Below are 16899 nucleotides of genomic sequence, written 5' to 3'. Positions count from 1 at the left end.
CTGTAGTACATAGTAAATAAGGAACCGTAATGCACTCCGGGGAAGTCCAGCGGCCATATAGTCCAAGCCTGATTGTTCGTTCGGGTTCTTTGCCGATCTCCAAATTGTTTCAAAGCTCGTTCTGACCTATCAAGTTTAAAAGACAAGTTCATGCTGAATCCAACGGTATAAAGTTTAACAGGGTTTGCATCAAAACTGTCAAACTAGAAGCGAATTTAAAGGCCCGACTGCTAAGCATGATGGGTAAATGAAGCGGACATGTTTGTAGTCCAAATCTGATTGTGTAGTGTTAAATTAGAGGAATAATAGAGTCAAACTTCCTCTAGTGTCCCAAAATTCAGGATTCCGCATGTATAAAGTGGAAACCATACAGAGAACAACCAGTCGCCATTCAACTTCAACCCCCTTTTCTTGACACCCTTGTCCCTCGGTGGGGTCAGGAGGGTTGCTGGTGCCTCTCCAGCTAATGTTCCGGGCGAGAGGCGGGGTCACCCTGGACAGGTCGCCAGTCTGTCAACTTCAGACATATCTAGGGTTTTATTCAGACAATACATAGAAAAACAGATCATCATCACACCCAAACCATCAAGAAGTCCAAACCATAAACAGACATTAATTACCCGAGAAAAGTAGAAAATGAACAAAATACAAAAAGAAAAAAAAGCAAAGGTGCCTTTGGGAATTGCTTGTGTGGCTGCAAACAAAGCAATTCAATTTGCTTCTGTGAAGTGGAGGTTTTTATTAAGAGGTGTCATCTTAATTTTAATATATGCATTGAACACCTTCCTTTAGCTCCACCCTATCCTCTCCTAAACCTCTAAGCAGTTTCAAATTACCTAGATGGGATGGTCTAAATGATTTTGTCACTTTCTTTGAGACCTATTCAAAACCAAAGATGAAGAGAGAAAGATCAAAGGTCCAGAGTGAGAAAAAGTCAGAGAGAGCAAAGGTCATTTTCAAACAGGGTTTTCTCATGTTGGTTACATCTGGAATCTCTCCTGTTCCTTTCTAAACATTTGAAGAAAGACCCTAGTTGTCAGAAAGAGGTTTATTTTTTTCACCTAGACCTCGTTTTGTTTTTCTCCAGGTTTAAGTGTCTTCCTTACCCCTAGAAAATCACCAAAGAATTTGACTGTGAACAGACAGAACGCATCTTTTCCATCCTGTTTTTTATCTGAACTGCCGAGCATCTGTTTCCTTTATGAGCGATTCACTAAAAAACAGATTCCTGCATTAAACCTAAAGTAACATATAGGCAATTTGGAACCCAATGTTCTTATTTTAAAACGCTGATTATTTAATATATTGTGCATATGGTTAAGTTTAAAACTAGCATATTTTAATTTTATTTTCCTCACAGTAGTTTCAGTCCTCAGCAGAAGCTCATTAGTGAAATTAAAAGTTGAATCAAGCTTCATATCAGGAAAAGGAGTTTTCAAACAAAGAATTAAAAGAGCTTTGTGAAAAACCGGAGTTTTAAAGACGGCACTCAGCCTTCAGAGGAGCAATCAAGTAACTGCAGTGCATTCTGGGTAAAACTTGCGGACATGTTTGTAGTTCTCATCTGATTGAACCGTTCCAGCGCTTGGCAGGGGTCACAAGTGGGAATAAAGGCTGAATCAAGCTTCATGTCAGAAAAACTGAGTTAGAAAATAAAGAAATTAAAAAGGAAATAAAATAACATGATGAAAAAAGGACTCCACAATCAAAATTCCAATCTTCAGAATAGGAAACAAGCAATAACCTTGCATCCTGTGGAAGCTCAGAGCAGAGACCTAAAGCTGAGCAGGGTATGTGCATTTGATCTCGGGGTAGCCATGTTTGTGTTTGGTGATGTGTTTAATGTATTTATCTCCTTTAGCTCCACAGATAACGCTCTGTTTGGCAGACCAATAAACCTTTCTGTCCAAAACTCTTAGTGAAGTTCCCAGACCTGGCAGACCCATTTCTCCTAATAAAAACAACAAGAGACATCAAGCTGGGAGAGGAGATCTACATGGACTATGGGGTGAGGCAGCACTCGTTTGGGTTGGACGGCCAGGGGATGATCTTAGCTGGATGGGTGAGGTTTGCTCACCTCCCCCAAGAGAAATAGTTTAGTCTTATGTTGACAATGTTCTATTCGATAATTTATCAGTTAACATTTTATTTTAATTTCTTTGACTGTGGTGTTGTAAAAAGTTCAGTTTTTGAAGTTTCAGTGTTGTAATTGCTCTTTTTTCTGTACTCCAAAGTTTAGTATGACTTTAAATTGTGTTGTTGCAATTAAAGTTTTTGTTTTGTTTTGTGCTTGCTGTTCCTTTTATCGTCCACTAGATTCAGGCATTGCCATGTCAGGTGAAATCTGTATCGCTGTGACAGCCATTTTCAACTTTAGCATTGCTTCCTGCTGCATAAAGATGGTCCAAATGAAACACACAGAGGTTTGTGGATTAGAACTGAGAAAATGGAACATATTAAGAGGTCATGTTCCTTTTGCAAGATATTGTAAATGTCATGTTGGGTTCCAGTTTCTTTACCCACATACAGAACACCACCAGGAGAATAGACAATCAGATAAAATTTATTTCAAAAATGGTGAGAATCCGAGTCTGGTCCTTGGGAGGGGCTACAGGGGTCGTCTGTTTTCTGAAGAGTAGTGAGAAGAAAATGGTGAGTTTGAGGTCATCAGAAAGATGGAATCTTTGAAACAATCAGAAAGATCTTACTTATTTTACAAGGAGACTTTAACGTAAGAGGAGATACTGTGGGCGTTCTTGGAGTGATTCAGGTTCCAGTGAGTTCTTGATAGAACTGTTTCTTTGTTGGAGCTGAGGAGGCCGCATGCGGTGGAGGGCGGACAGGTAGGATCAGGTGGGCAGGAGTCAGCTGACAGACGTCAAGGTGTTGGCAGTCAGCTCCTCTTATACGCCAGGATTATTAGCTGATAGATCACAGGTGCTCTGGCTGAGTCAGCAGGGATACTCTCCACATGTGCGGCCTCCAGTCGCCCTCTAGTGGATTAAAAAGGGAAGCAGCAGGCAGACAGAAACTTCTTCCCCCACAAACAAACAAAAACCCTGGTTCCCAACATGCAGGAGTAGTTATTTTATTTAAAAGTTTAATAGGATAGAATACAAGACTTTTAATTTTATTCTACCAAACTTGAAATTTTTCAAAATCTGTTTCTGCTCAACCAGTAAAAGCAACAAACATAAAAAAGAAATGCTAATTATTTCTGAGAAACATTTCAACTCCATATGTGATATTTTATTGGAACATCTTTATTGATAACTTTAACTGGAAAAGCATTTGGACTTTACCAAATATATGATAACTAATAAAGTAAAAGTGTCTTATAAAATTATTCACAGAATTTACCCCTCCAAAGTTTTTATACAATGTTTTAACAACAACATGGATATTATGTGCTCTTTTGTTAAGGAAACACAGAACATGTTTTATTTATTTTGGCCTTTTCTCTGTTAAATTTTTAAAAAGTATTTTCATTGTGATTTCTGCTTCTATTGAACCGTATGTCTCCATTTGTTTTGAACATGTATTGTTTTGCTTCATTAACTATCCAACAGCTAAAATTTTTTTTTATATTATTAATCGTATATACTTAGCCAAATGGCACATGCATAAATGCCGTTACACTAATAAAAAATACAAAATCACTTCTTTCCATTTTTGGCAATGATATTAAAACTATTTGAAATTCCACCAATACTAAAGCTATTAAAATTTGCACTTTATGTTCTCTTTAATATATTTATGTAATACTAGGCTGATGTACTGCCTCAATGTTTGTTGCCCCCTGGCGGTCATTATGTCACACTCTATGCTGTTTTTATAATATTATGTATTTTGTGTCTCAATCAAGATTATAAACAGAAAAAGACAGATGCATCCTGGAAGGCTTGCCATGTTCATGCTGGAGGAGAGAGAGAGTGGAGAGGTGAGTGAAAGGGTTTTAAGGTACTCCCCCTGCTGGCAGCCCCATGCATAGCATCATAAAACAACATGGAGCTATAATATACAAGTACATGGAAACGGAAATGAAAAATACTTCTACAAATAGATGTGCTGTGATTGGTCTTACAGTGTATTACAATAACATGATTGAATATATATATATATATATATATATATATATATATATATATATATATATATATATATATATATATCTTGTTTACTTATTATCATGCACAGTGTTGTAATATAATGAAATTTGTAATTTGTTATAAAATAAATGTCTTTTTAATCATTAATATTTGTCGGTCTGTTTAATTTGATTAGGTTTTGATCTGGATAGTTTGGAGAGCTCCATTTTCAATGACAGTCCTATGCTGCCATCTAGTGGAGGGTTGGGCATACAGGATGAAACCCACTTGCACATTAGAGCAAATAAAATAAACAAAAAAATGGTGGGGGGACAATCTTAGCACAGAGAATATGTGGAAGGGGCCTCACATACCCTCCAAGTTTGGTCGGTGTAGCTCCTTCCTTTTACACAGCTGCCATTGACCTCCATTCATTTGAGGAATTGCTCACTCAAAACAACTCCAAAAATATAAGTGCTCTTTTTACCAAACTTGGTTTTCTATGCTCCCTCCACCCCTCTGCCCTGCCCACCACATTTGGTGGTCTGAGCCAAAGACTCCTATTCATTTTTCTCTCTAGTCAGTCTGGCTAGGAATATAGAGCTGGGTTTTAACCCTCAGTGGCCTCTTTTTATATATATTTTTTCTTGAATTTTCTCTTTTAGGACATAAATTTACAAACATTCAACTTAACATTATAAACATCACATTCACTCACGCATTCACCATTCAAACCTGCATTTGTTTGATTCCAAAAAGACCCTTAAAATTGGAACAAAAACAAAAATTAACAAGTCAGTATATAAATAAAAACTGTAAACAAGACATCCATTCAAGACACCCATTATTAAGCTCCGTCTTCAGTCCCTATGATCCTCATTTATGGCTCCCACAAGTTCTCAAAGTCCCGCTGTTTACTCTTGGCGATGTATGTTAGTTTTTCCAGTCCGAGTGAGTTTGCAATTTCTTTCTTCCAGAGTCCCATGGAGGGCGCGTCCATGCTCCTCCAGCATAATGCAATAGATCTTCTGGCTTGAAGAAGTCCAGAGTCTATCAATTTAGTTTTAATCTGTGATTGTTTAAATTCCACTGGGTTTATTCCCAGAACACAGATTTTAACCTCTAATGGGACTTTCACCCTAAACAATTCAGATAGACACCTTATAACATCCTTCCAAAATTCCTGAATTTCAAGACATTCCCACATACAATGGAGAAGGGTTCCTTTTTCAAATAAGCATTTAGTGCAAGTATCTGGAATGTCACTGGACATATGATGAAGCCTAACCCTCAGTGGCCTCTTACTTCAACTTAGCCAGATTTTATTCCATTTTTATTTGTTTTTTAACTCTGTTTTGGAAATAAATCACTCTTCACTTTTAAAATGTCATCTCTGAGCCTCTGTTGGATGAAGGATTTGCTGCTCTGAAGACTGGACTTTAGTTTTAAGCATCTACTCTTTTAACCATGTTTTATTTGATTTGATTTTTATTCAAACTCAGTTTTTAAGACAGAAATCACAGCACAGATTCAAATGTCATCTCTGAGCTTCTGCTATTTGCCAAAAATGTGTGTAAATGCCATTCTGAACATCAGAAATGGCCTTTAAAATGTCTGTCAGCATTTCAGCATTTCCCAGAATGCATTGCATAGTGGGGCTTCAAATTGTAGCTTGTAGTTCAACTGTTTTTGCTGCAAACCTTAACAAACCATGTACTGTTGTGATCAGAATGAACTCAGCGGTTGAACTGGATGACTTAGAATGAACTTGGAACCATGTAGAAAATCGGCACCATGACTCAGAATGGGGTGCATTTTGTTGAACTGCTGCCTGCTGATCATAGAGGACACATGACCCTGTAGCAGGTGCTAAGGTGTGTGGAGGGTGGGACGGACGGAGGCAACAAGCTAACAAGCAAACGAAGACGGTAGGAGCGATTTGGCGGATTGCATAAACTGTGCATTGACTGTAGCGGCATGGCTTCTACTTCAGGAGGGAATAGTGGTAATGAAATGGAATGGGTAATATCAAGGTCAGCAAGAATGAAAAGAACACTTAGGAAGAGACAAGAAAGGGAAAGAAGTTGGTCGGAAGAAAGTGAAGCCAGAGAAGAAACCAACAAAAAGACAAAAACTAACGACAGTACGAATACAAGAGAAAAGAATAACTGGAATAGAGAAGTGGAATATAAGGCAATAGTGGAATTTAAGCAAGAAGGAGGATTTATCCACCCAATTAAACTGACTAGAGCAATAGAGAAAGAGATAGGAAAAATTAAAACGGCTAGAATCATGAGTAAAAAAAGAGTGCTTATCTATGCTAGCAACGAAACTCAACAACAAAAAATAATCAGAATGGAAAACTTGATGGGGGAGAGAATCAAAGCACATATTCCAGGTTCCTTAGCAAGGCTGAGGGGAGTGATATCAGGAGTCCCAACAGAAATATCAATGGAGGAGTTGAAAAAAGAAATTAAAGGAGGAAAATTAACAGAGGCCACCAGGATTAAAAGTAAAAGAGATGGAGAACTCAAAGATACAATGGCAGTAATTTTGCAATTTGAAAACCGCATGCCAGAAAATATTCAACTAGGATATCTGAATTACAGAGTCAGAGAATATATCCCAAAACCCCTCAGATGCTTCGCTTGCCAAAGAATAGGACACATCGCAAAGAATGTAAAGGAAAACCCAGGTGTGCAAGATGCGGAGGGCCACACGAATATGGAAAATGTGAAAAGAAGCTAAAATCAAATGCTGTAACTGTGGAGGAGAACATAGTGCAGCATATGGAGGATGCAAATACAAAAGGAAGCTAAAGTAGCTCAAAGAATCAAAATAACAGAAAGAGTCTCATACGCAGAAGCCTTAAAAAGAGCTAGGAAAAATGACCCAAAAGAAATTAGAACAGGAGAATCGGAACAAAGAAACACAATTTGGAGTTCCAATCAAGGGCAGAATGAACAAAGACAAAGCTTAGCGCCAACAACAATTATTCAAAAACATGTTCACACAAATGTAAAGTGGATGAAAACTCAATGGTGGTGAAAAAGAAAACTTTATCGCATTTATGTGCCACATTATTAATGTCACAGTGCAAATGAAGAAGAAAAGTGACAAAATAAAAGCAATTGTAACAGCGGCAGGAAGATTCCTAGATATGAAAGAAATTCAAGCAGACCAGATTCACACCATCTTAAGTGCCACAGAAACGACAGAGAATACTCAGGAATAAACTCTCACAATAAGTATTCATATTCTTCAATGGAATGCTAGAAGTTTAATTACCAATGGACAAGAACTTAAAAATATATTTATGATTTAGAAATAATTCCTGACATAATATGCATACAAGAAACATGGCTGAAACCTAACCTAGAATTTAAAATCCCAGGATATAATGTAGAAAGACAGGACAGAAGTAAAGGTAGTGGAGGTGGATGTGCCACCCTAATTAAGGATGGAATAGCATATAAGAGAAACATAATAAATAAAGATATAGAATGTGTAAATATAGAATTATTTAAACTAAGAAAGTATGGAAATATTACATGTATAAACTATTACAACCCTTGTAAAAGTCTGGATAAGAAAATAATTACAGAAATTGCAGGAAATATAAATAAAAGAGAACTATGGTGTGGTGATTTTAACGCACATAATAGGCTATGGGGTAGCAAGAAAACAAATCATAACGGTATCATAATTGAAGAAATGATGGATGAAAGGTCACTGGTCTGTCTAAATAATGGAAAAGATACAAGAATAAATATATACAAAAATACAATGTCATGTCTAGATATTACATTAATAACCAACTGTCTTGTTAGTGCATGTGAATGGGATATTCACAGAGAAACTACACTAGGCAGTGATCACTTTCCAGTAAGCACAATAATTAATGACAATATAAATAGGCAACAAGAATTCATAATAACAAGATGGTGCTTTAAAAAAGCTAACTGGGAAAAATTCAAAAATAATTGTGAAAAAACCAGCCAAGAGATTTCACTAAATAATAACATTGAGGAATGCACAAAACAGATAACAGAACACATCCTAAATGCTGCAAATTTTAGCATACCAAAAATCAAAGTCAAAGGTAAGAAAAAAGTAGTCCCCTGGTGGAATGATGAGTGCAGTACAGCAATTAAAGAACGTAACAAAGCATTTAAAATATTACAGAAAAATTTAACAATCGAAAACCTAATTGAATATAAAAAGAAAAGAGCAATAGCGCGGAGAACTATTAAAGGGGCTAAAAAGAAAACATGGAGAGAATATTGTTCCTCAATAGGCTCAGAAATAAAATTACAGAATGTCTGGTCAATGTTTAAGAAAATGACGGGGAAAAGAAATGAAGTTAAAATACCAGCATTAGTTCGAGGACAGGATACACTAGTGTTAAATAAAGATAAAGCAGAACTACTAGGGGAGACTTTTGCTGCAGTACACAGTGGAGAACATCTTACAAACACTCATAGACAGCAGAAAATACAAAAATTAGGAAAGTATAAAAATATATTAGAAAAATGTCAGAAATGCAAGTCATCACTAGACATGAATATAACCATGAAGGAAATGAAAACGGTACTAAAAGGGACAGGAAACTCAGCACCAGGGGAGGATCAACTATGCTATGTTATGTTTCAACAAATACCAGAAGTAACATTGAAATTAATATTACAACTATTTAATAGAATATGGAACGAAGGTCTAATACCAAATAGCTGGAAAAGGGCAATAATACTTCCATTTAATAAACCAGGGAAAGACCCTACTAACCCTAATAACTATAGACCAATAGCCTTAACCTCGCAGCTAAGTAAATGGATGGAGAAAATAATAGTTAATAGACTAGGATATTTTTTGGAACATAAAAAACTAATAAAAGGATACCAGTATGGCTTTAGAACAGGAAGATCAACTATGGATGCCCTAGCCAGAGTATGTAATGACATAGAGAAAGCTCTGAAATGAAGGAAATAATGATTATAGTATTCTTTGACATAGAAAAAGCATATGACTCACTGTGGAAAGAAGGATTACTTATAAAAATCAAACAGATGGGAATTGGTGGAAAGATGTTCAACTGGGTAGCAGATTTCCTGAGGGATAGGAAAATAAAAGTTAAGATCGGAAATGATTACTCAAAAGAGCTTAATGTGGAGAATGGGATTCCGCAAGGAAGTGCAATCAGCCCAATATTATTTAATATAATGATCAATGACATCTTTTCTGACATTGATAAATGTATAAATTCTGGATTATACGCAGATGATGGAGCCATATGGATGAGAGGAAAAAACGTAAAGTTCATAGTAGAAAAATTAAAAAAGCAATTAAGAAAGTGGAAAAATGGTCATATGAATGGGGTTTTAAACTATCAACAAGTAAGTCCTGCTTTATGGTTATCACAAATAAAAGAAATATAAATGCAGGAACACTAACATTATATGGACAACCTATAGAAAGAGTTAAAGACTTTAAATATTTAGGACTATGGATAGATAAGTCCTATACATGGAAAACACATATAGAAAAGCTAGAAACTAAATGTAAGAAGGTCATAAATTTACTTAAGGCTGTGGCTGGAAATAACTGGGGTGCAGACAAAGAGTCATTATTAAACATATATAGGGCTCTTATGAGATCAATAATTGATTATGGCAGTTTCATATATAGAGCAGCAGCTAAAACAACACTACAAAAGATAGACAGACTACAAAGTAGGGCTTTACGTATATGTACAGGAATGGTAAAAACGACACCTATTAATGCTCTTCTAATAGAGACTGGAGAAACCCCGCTAGAAATGAGAAGAACAAAATTAGCCTTAGTATATTGGATGAAAATTAAAAGTAATGGAGATGAAAACATAAAATCTAATATAATAAAAAACTGTTGGGAATATACAAAATTCCAAAGTAATGGATTCGGATGGATGATAAATAAACTAACCAAAAAATACGGACTAGAGGATAAGGAAATAGCTCAAATTAATCCAATAAGTGTCATTCCTCCATGGATACTTCCTGAAACTAATGTAGACATGACAATTCTTAAAATGAAAAGAGACTGGAAGTTAAATGAAATAGGTGTAAAGACTAATGTATATTTAAGGGAAACATATTATAACTACCTTGAAATCTACTCAGACGGATCAAAAAATTCCAAAGGATGTGTGGGAATAGGAATAAATATACCCGAGTTTGAAATTAACATCTCCAAAAGAATATCAGACCACCTATCTGTTTTCACTGCAGAAATGATGGCAGTTATATTAAGCTTACAATGGATAGAGGAGGTTCGCCCAGACAGGGTGGTGATATGTTCAGATTCTAAAGCAGTTTTAGAAAGCATCCAGGGAGAAGGAAATAATAGAAAAGATCTAGTATTAGAAACAATACATAGTTTATTTAGATTATATAGAGGTGGTACCGATGTCCGGTTTTGCTGGGTACCAGCTCATGAAGGGGTTAAAGGAAATGAAAAAGCAGACAAATTAGCAAAAAGGGCCTTAGAAATGGCAATAACAATTAGAATTCCTTTTGGGAAAGGGGAAGGGAAATCATGCATCAAAAATAAAGAAATAGAAGAATGGCAAAAAAGATGGAATGAAGGAAAAAAAGGGAGAAGACTGTATAAAGTCCAAAAGTCAGTACTAATTACAAATATTAACGAGAGAAACAGAAGGGAAGAAATAATCATGACCAGATTAAGAGTAGGTCATACCTATTTAAATGACACCTTATATTTAATAGGGAAGAAAAATAATGATAAATGTGAAGGATGTGGGGAGAAAGAAAATGTAGAACACGTATTAATGAACTGTAGAATATATGAATCCGAAAGGGAATATTTGAAAAGAATAGTCAGAAGGACAGGACAAGAATGGAGTCTCAAAGGAATATTGGGAAATGAAGGAAACATAAAAGATATTTATAGACTAAGGAAAGCACTGTTTACGTTTCTTAAAAACACAAGATTAATAAATAGAATTTAAAAGATGTAGAGAAATGCTGCTACACACATGCACAGTAGGTGGCGGTATGCACCTTAAAGTTGCTTGCAATCCGCCATAATAGAAAAGAAGAAGAAGAAGAAGTAGAGGACACATCCCATGGTGGCAGCTTTTGGTAAGTTAATGTGGTCATGTATCCTTTTTGGATCACATAATATTGTTCATTCTAGAGGTCTTGCGGTGTATGATGGCACTAGAATGACTTTACTCATACTGGAGTGATGAATCCCAGCAGGTGCTTGGAGACCTGGAAGGCAGCAGCTTGCTGTGTGGCTGGTCCAGGTTCTTCTTCCTTGGGAGGATGGCTGGGTGGTAACACTTAGCTATGGCTGCTTTTGTTAATTTCTCTTGGTGGAACTGTAGCATGGGGAGCCGTAACAACATGGTTGAGATCTGCTGGTGCACAGTTCATGTTCATTAGCTTGGTGGCAAAGGTGAGTCAGTGCCCCACCAAGCAGACCATTGGCACTCAACCCAGACCAGACCAAAAGAGAATCAACGGAGAACGCTTCTGCTTCCTGGGCATGCCAGTTCCACCTTGCGGTGTTAACGGATGGCGTGTTTTTGAAACCAGGGGCGCGGTACGTATCAGCCTTCCCAGGTTCCGCCTATAGGAACAGCACGTGGGAAAGGTGACTCTAGGACTCGGGAGTCTTAAATGCAGTCCAGTCTATTATACCCCTACAAGACTAATTCTCAATGTTCATTACTTTGGACATTATTTGAAATAGGATCAGTCTAATATTTCAACATGTGGTAAAGTTAAAGCTATAATTAAAAATAGCAGAATTAAACTGATTTCACTACATAAGCCTCAATTTAGGTTAGATTTACTCATAGTTTAATCAATGTATAACTTAATCAGCAGAACACTTCAATAATCACGCTGGGAGGAGGCCTAGGAGAAGACCCAGGACACGCTTGAGGGACTGTCTCGGCTGGCCTGGAAACACCTTGGGGTTCCCCTGGAGGAGTTGGAAGAAGTGGCTGGAGAAAGGAAAGTCTGGGCCTCCTTTCTGAAGTTGCTGACCCTGGATAAGTGGAAGAAAATGGATGGATCCCAATTTAATTCTAATTAGTTTCATCCTTTATTAGATAACATTCTTAAGAGTGTATTTCATATATTCATCTCAACATGTTTTACTTCATAACCAAAGAAGTAGAAAACTAATCTGAAAATATTGAGTAACAGATGTTTTGGCATTGAAACTGCTCATGTCTGTTTTATAAGAGTTTGGAAAATATTTGAAGTGTGCTAATTTCTCATCAAAATCCAGATTGATGTACTGGGTCATTTCAGTGGTCAGGAAAGCTCTGTGGTTCAAAAACCAATTTGAGGCAATTTGAAATGAAAAACATGGATAGCTGATACACTGGTCCCATTTTCTTTAGTAAAATGTATCTGTATGAAAATGAACACATCTGTTGTTCCTGCCTTGGGAAAATGCAGGGAGGATTAGATGGGAACTGTTAACTGATTCGCAGTGGTTTCTAAAGGTAATAAGACTTTATTTGAATAAAATTCATAACTATTTAGAAGTTGAATGGTGACTTTTCTTTATGGTTTCACATTTCACATTAATGGACCTTGGTAAACAACATAACAGTTAAATTTTGTTGAGAAATAACATTTTTACTATCCAAGTACTTGTATCCACATATTGGTAAATAATTTTCAGAAGCATAGTAAATTATATATTTAAGACATCACATCAAACAAGACTTGACATTTTTTAACTCATTTTTTTTATTTATTTTTTTTCTGTCGTCGTAATGCAGGTCCCAGCCGAAGCTCGCCATCGGCCCGAACACCACGCTGGGAGACTGTCAGCGCGTCCTCCAGAGGGCTCAGCAGGAGATGACGGATGTCGTCAAAAGCATTCAGGGAGGACGGCACGTCACAGATATCGAGACGACACGGTATCGTTACTACTGTGAAGCCGTCCTTATCCTGAAGCTCCTGCTGAGTCCCTCTACCGTGGAGAACCTAACGGTTAGCAAAAAGCCTTCCTCCGAGTCTGGAAGAATTGCTATTGCAGTTTTGTGAACGTGCTTGTTTTTGCTCATCGCGTGCCCTTTTTTTTTGTTTTCAAGGCCAAAGAGTGGTTGGAACGGCGCCCGAGCAACGACGGCCACGTTATTGTCATTCACACGCCGTCTGATGAGGGGAAGCCGGCCACTTCATTTGCTTTAACGGAGGACGACGCTGTTGTAAGATTTATTCTCGTTTCTTTTTATTTTATTTCTTTGCCGCGGTACAAAGCACGACCCCTGGCCGTGTTACTCGACCGATTTCAACCGTCTATACTTCCCTTCATCTGCAGTTGCTGCAGGTCTATTTTCAGAAGATCAGGCCGGGGGCGCTCATCAGCAGAGACCTGCCGGACATCGGGCGGACCGGCTCCGGCATCAAGAGCGCCTCAATGGACGTGTTGCGGCTGCACCAGCAGTGAGTATTTGCCTCGGAATCACAGCCAACCGCCTGAACGTTGCCGTTGTAGGCGGGGCTTTTTCTCCTAACACGGCTTCTTAGGCTCAACGAAACGCTCCGTCTTCCAGTTACCGTCTGCCGCCAGTCTCCGGCAAGGATTTCCGCCACATCGCAGCCAGGGATGTGGCGGATCTCCCTGAGGGTGCCGCATCCGTCCTACGCAGCTATTTGGGGTTTCATGACGGCTCTGTCGTTCTCCCGCTCAGCCCTCACCAGTTGTCGCTGGTTTGCAGCTATCTGGTTACGCTGCGTGGGTGAGTGAGTTTGTCCCCGGCGTGCACATTGCTGTCTATCCGTGTGGCGACATGTTTTTTTAAACGGTTTCAATCTCTTCCAGTTCCGCGGACGCCGCCAAGAGGCCGGACGGCGACCCCGGTGAGGCGATGGACCTGGGGGCGTTTTATGCAACCTTCCCCGTCACCCTGGACGGAGAGCCGCCATTCAAGAAGCAGAGGGTTAACGCTGGATTCCCTGGCTCCAGAAAGCTTTTTGACAAGTGGCGGGTGGCTCAGCTGAAGCTGAGGAGGCGTCACCTCATGAGTGAGTTGTTTTCAGTCTTTTTTTGTTTTGTTTATTTTTCTCCCTCGCCCCTCCTCCTCCTCTGTCGCCCAGAATTGATGCAGGGTGCGTTTTGCTCTGGTCAAACCATATTTCTTTCTGTGTCCTAGCCAAATGGAGCAGGCAGAAGCCAACTTTGACTCAAGTCCAGAGATATGTCTCACGGTCCAAGTGGAGCAAAAACAGCGTTCCGGCAGGGGATTTCGTCAGGCTCTGGGCACCTCCCCCTCCAACTGGCCAAGAGGAGACGGACGTCGCCCGGTACGTCGGTGACCAGAGCTGGGCCGGCCTGGTAATTGCAGAGAGCCAGAGGCCTGGTGCTGGAAGAGGTGAGTCCATTTGGTAACACACATTTTTAAATGTGCTCGTTAGGCACCGTTAAACAAATCTGCTCAAAAAAGCACATATTTAAAAGGCAATTTAGAAAATAAAGTTGTTTTTTTTAACTTTAAGCTCTGTTTATATCACCGTGTTATCGTTGTAGCAGCCACCTTGTTTACTGTTGAGGGGAGGGAGAAAAATAAATTTTAACGCCTTTCCGCTTGTTTTGACAGGGGTCTTTGCGACCAGGAATTTCGGCAAGGGCTCCGTGGTCTGTGACTACCACGGGCGGCTCATCACCGCTAGCGAGGGCCGCAAGATACTTGCCACCCTGAAGGAGGACGATGGCTCGTACCTCTTTTTTTTCAAATCAGGCAACCAGAACCTCTGTGTGAACGCCCAGCCTGAACACTGCCACTGCCATCCGGAGATTTCCACTTTTGGCCGGTTAATAAACCACTCGGCAAAGAGAAACAATTCAAAGTGCGTGGTGGCAAACCTGCCAGGACTGGGGCAAGCGACGCTCCTCATCGAAGCAGTCAGAGACATTGTAGCTGGAGAGGAGGTCCTGATGGACTATGGGGTCAGGAGGAGATCGTTTGGAGGAGAAGGGATGGACCTTTTGTGGTTAAATGAGTGAGCTGGACTCCATGTTTTTTTCCTGGACCTTTTTTTCTTTTGTAAATTGTTTATTATTGGTGTTATCATTAGTGTTTTCCTTGAAGATTTAAAATAGTTATTTTTGTAAATATATATTGTTGTTGTAAATAGTTGTTGTAAACAGTTCTCCTCTCCTCGGGCTGCCACCTTGTCGTGGTGGAGGGGTTTGAGTGTCCCAATGATCCTAGGAGCTATGCTGTCTGGGGCTTTATGCCCCTGCTAGGGTCACCCAAGGCAGACAGGTCCTAGGTGAGGGACCAGACAAAGCGCAGCCCAAAGACCCCTTATGATGACCCCAGCAACCTTGGATCTAGCTTTCCCTTGCCCGGACGCGGGTCACCGGGGCCCCACTCTGGAGCCAGGTGTGGGTACGATGGCGAGTGGCCGGGCTCAGAGTCGCCTCTCTGGTCAGGTGTTCCGGGCACGTCCCACCTTGAGGACGGCTCAGGGAAGGACACGCTGGAGGGACTATGTCTCTCTTGTTTATTTTCCCTAATTGTTTATTTATTTATTCGTTTATTTATTTATTTATTATATTTTTATTATTAGTTCCAGTGTAAAGTGTGTTGCGATTTATTTTCCAACTTAGTTTTTTTTTGGCGTGTGTTTTCCTGTGTAATGTAAAACATTTTTTTATTGATAGCCAGACCATGCTAAAATGTCCAACAAAAGATGGGAGTCGACGGTAGTAACACTTTATCTGTATTGATCTTGCTCGTTGTAGTAAATAATTATCATTTGTAACTCATCTTTCTACAGAAGAAGTCTCGACTGCTTCTCTCCAGTCTTTGGTTTTTGCACTATTGTTTACAGTTTTTGCATGCAAAGCATGCCTTCTCCTGCCACCAATCAAATGCAGGTTCCATGGTCTTCGAAAGGGTACCGTGCAACTCTGGATGTTGCAGATTCTTTCCCCTCGCTATGCAAATCTTCTCCAGCTGGCAGTTATGCTTTGATCATAGTTCGCAGTTGCATCAAATTATTATAAGATGTATTGTTGTGATAATGGTAAATATATTATGTAATTATATACTGATATGTTATTATATATTTGTGCCTATTATAAATGAGATAATCATTGTAATGAATGATTACATTATATATGCAGCTACTTTTAAAATGGCTGAAAGACAATTTTTTTTTTTACATTTCACAGCATGTCAAAGTGGAATTAAACTGCCATCGAACTCATTTCTCGGCGTGCTCCGAACCTGTTTGGTCTTTCGGTCTCTTTCTTTATATACTGCATTATTAATTTTCCTTTATAATGGCATGTTTTGATTTAAATGTAACATTTTCTTGTTTTTTTCTTTTTATACTTTTGCAAATGATTGCTTAGCTTGGTCCAATTATGTTGAATTAAGTATTTTGACGAGCATTTTTCCTGTTATGTTCGGAGGGTTATGGTAACTGGAAATAAAACCGCGTGGCATTACCACTTAACGTGGTCCCAGAGAGCTGAAACTTCGTGGGGGTGTTCAGTCCGACCCCATGGACCGTATGCCACCGCTTGTTCAATCCAGGCACGCCCCCGTGGGGTCGATCCGGACCCCCCCATTTCTAAAAACGGCACCGGCCCCCCAGCAAGAACCGTAGTAGCTGGAGCTATAAAAATCGGTACGTTTAAAGAGCTAGACGAGATCGCAAAGGCTGCCAAGCCGCATCGCGATCGGATCAAAATTGCCCTGTTGGTGGCCGTTAGAATATAGGCAAAATTATGGTTCCGGGCGGCCATTTCCCATTCAAATCAATGGAGC

General features: G+C 39.1%; 1 long non-coding RNA gene across 1 annotated transcript; it reads left to right on the top strand.

Moving 5' to 3' along the window:
• Positions 1-14097: 14097 nt before the first annotated feature.
• Positions 14098-16356, top strand: LOC145549468 (uncharacterized). Its single transcript, XR_014085460.1, has 2 exons — positions 14098-14490; positions 14716-16356. It is a non-coding gene; the product is annotated as an uncharacterized LOC145549468 (long non-coding RNA).
• Positions 16357-16899: the final 543 nt, after the last annotated feature.

This window comes from Poecilia reticulata, chromosome 20 (genome assembly GCF_904066995.2).
Source record: "Poecilia reticulata chromosome 20, P_reticulata-male-v2, whole genome shotgun sequence".
Classification (NCBI taxonomy): Eukaryota; Metazoa; Chordata; class Actinopteri; order Cyprinodontiformes; family Poeciliidae; genus Poecilia; species Poecilia reticulata.
The sequence above is the reverse complement of the archived record's forward strand: the minus strand, read 5'-3'. Positions and strand labels throughout refer to the sequence as shown.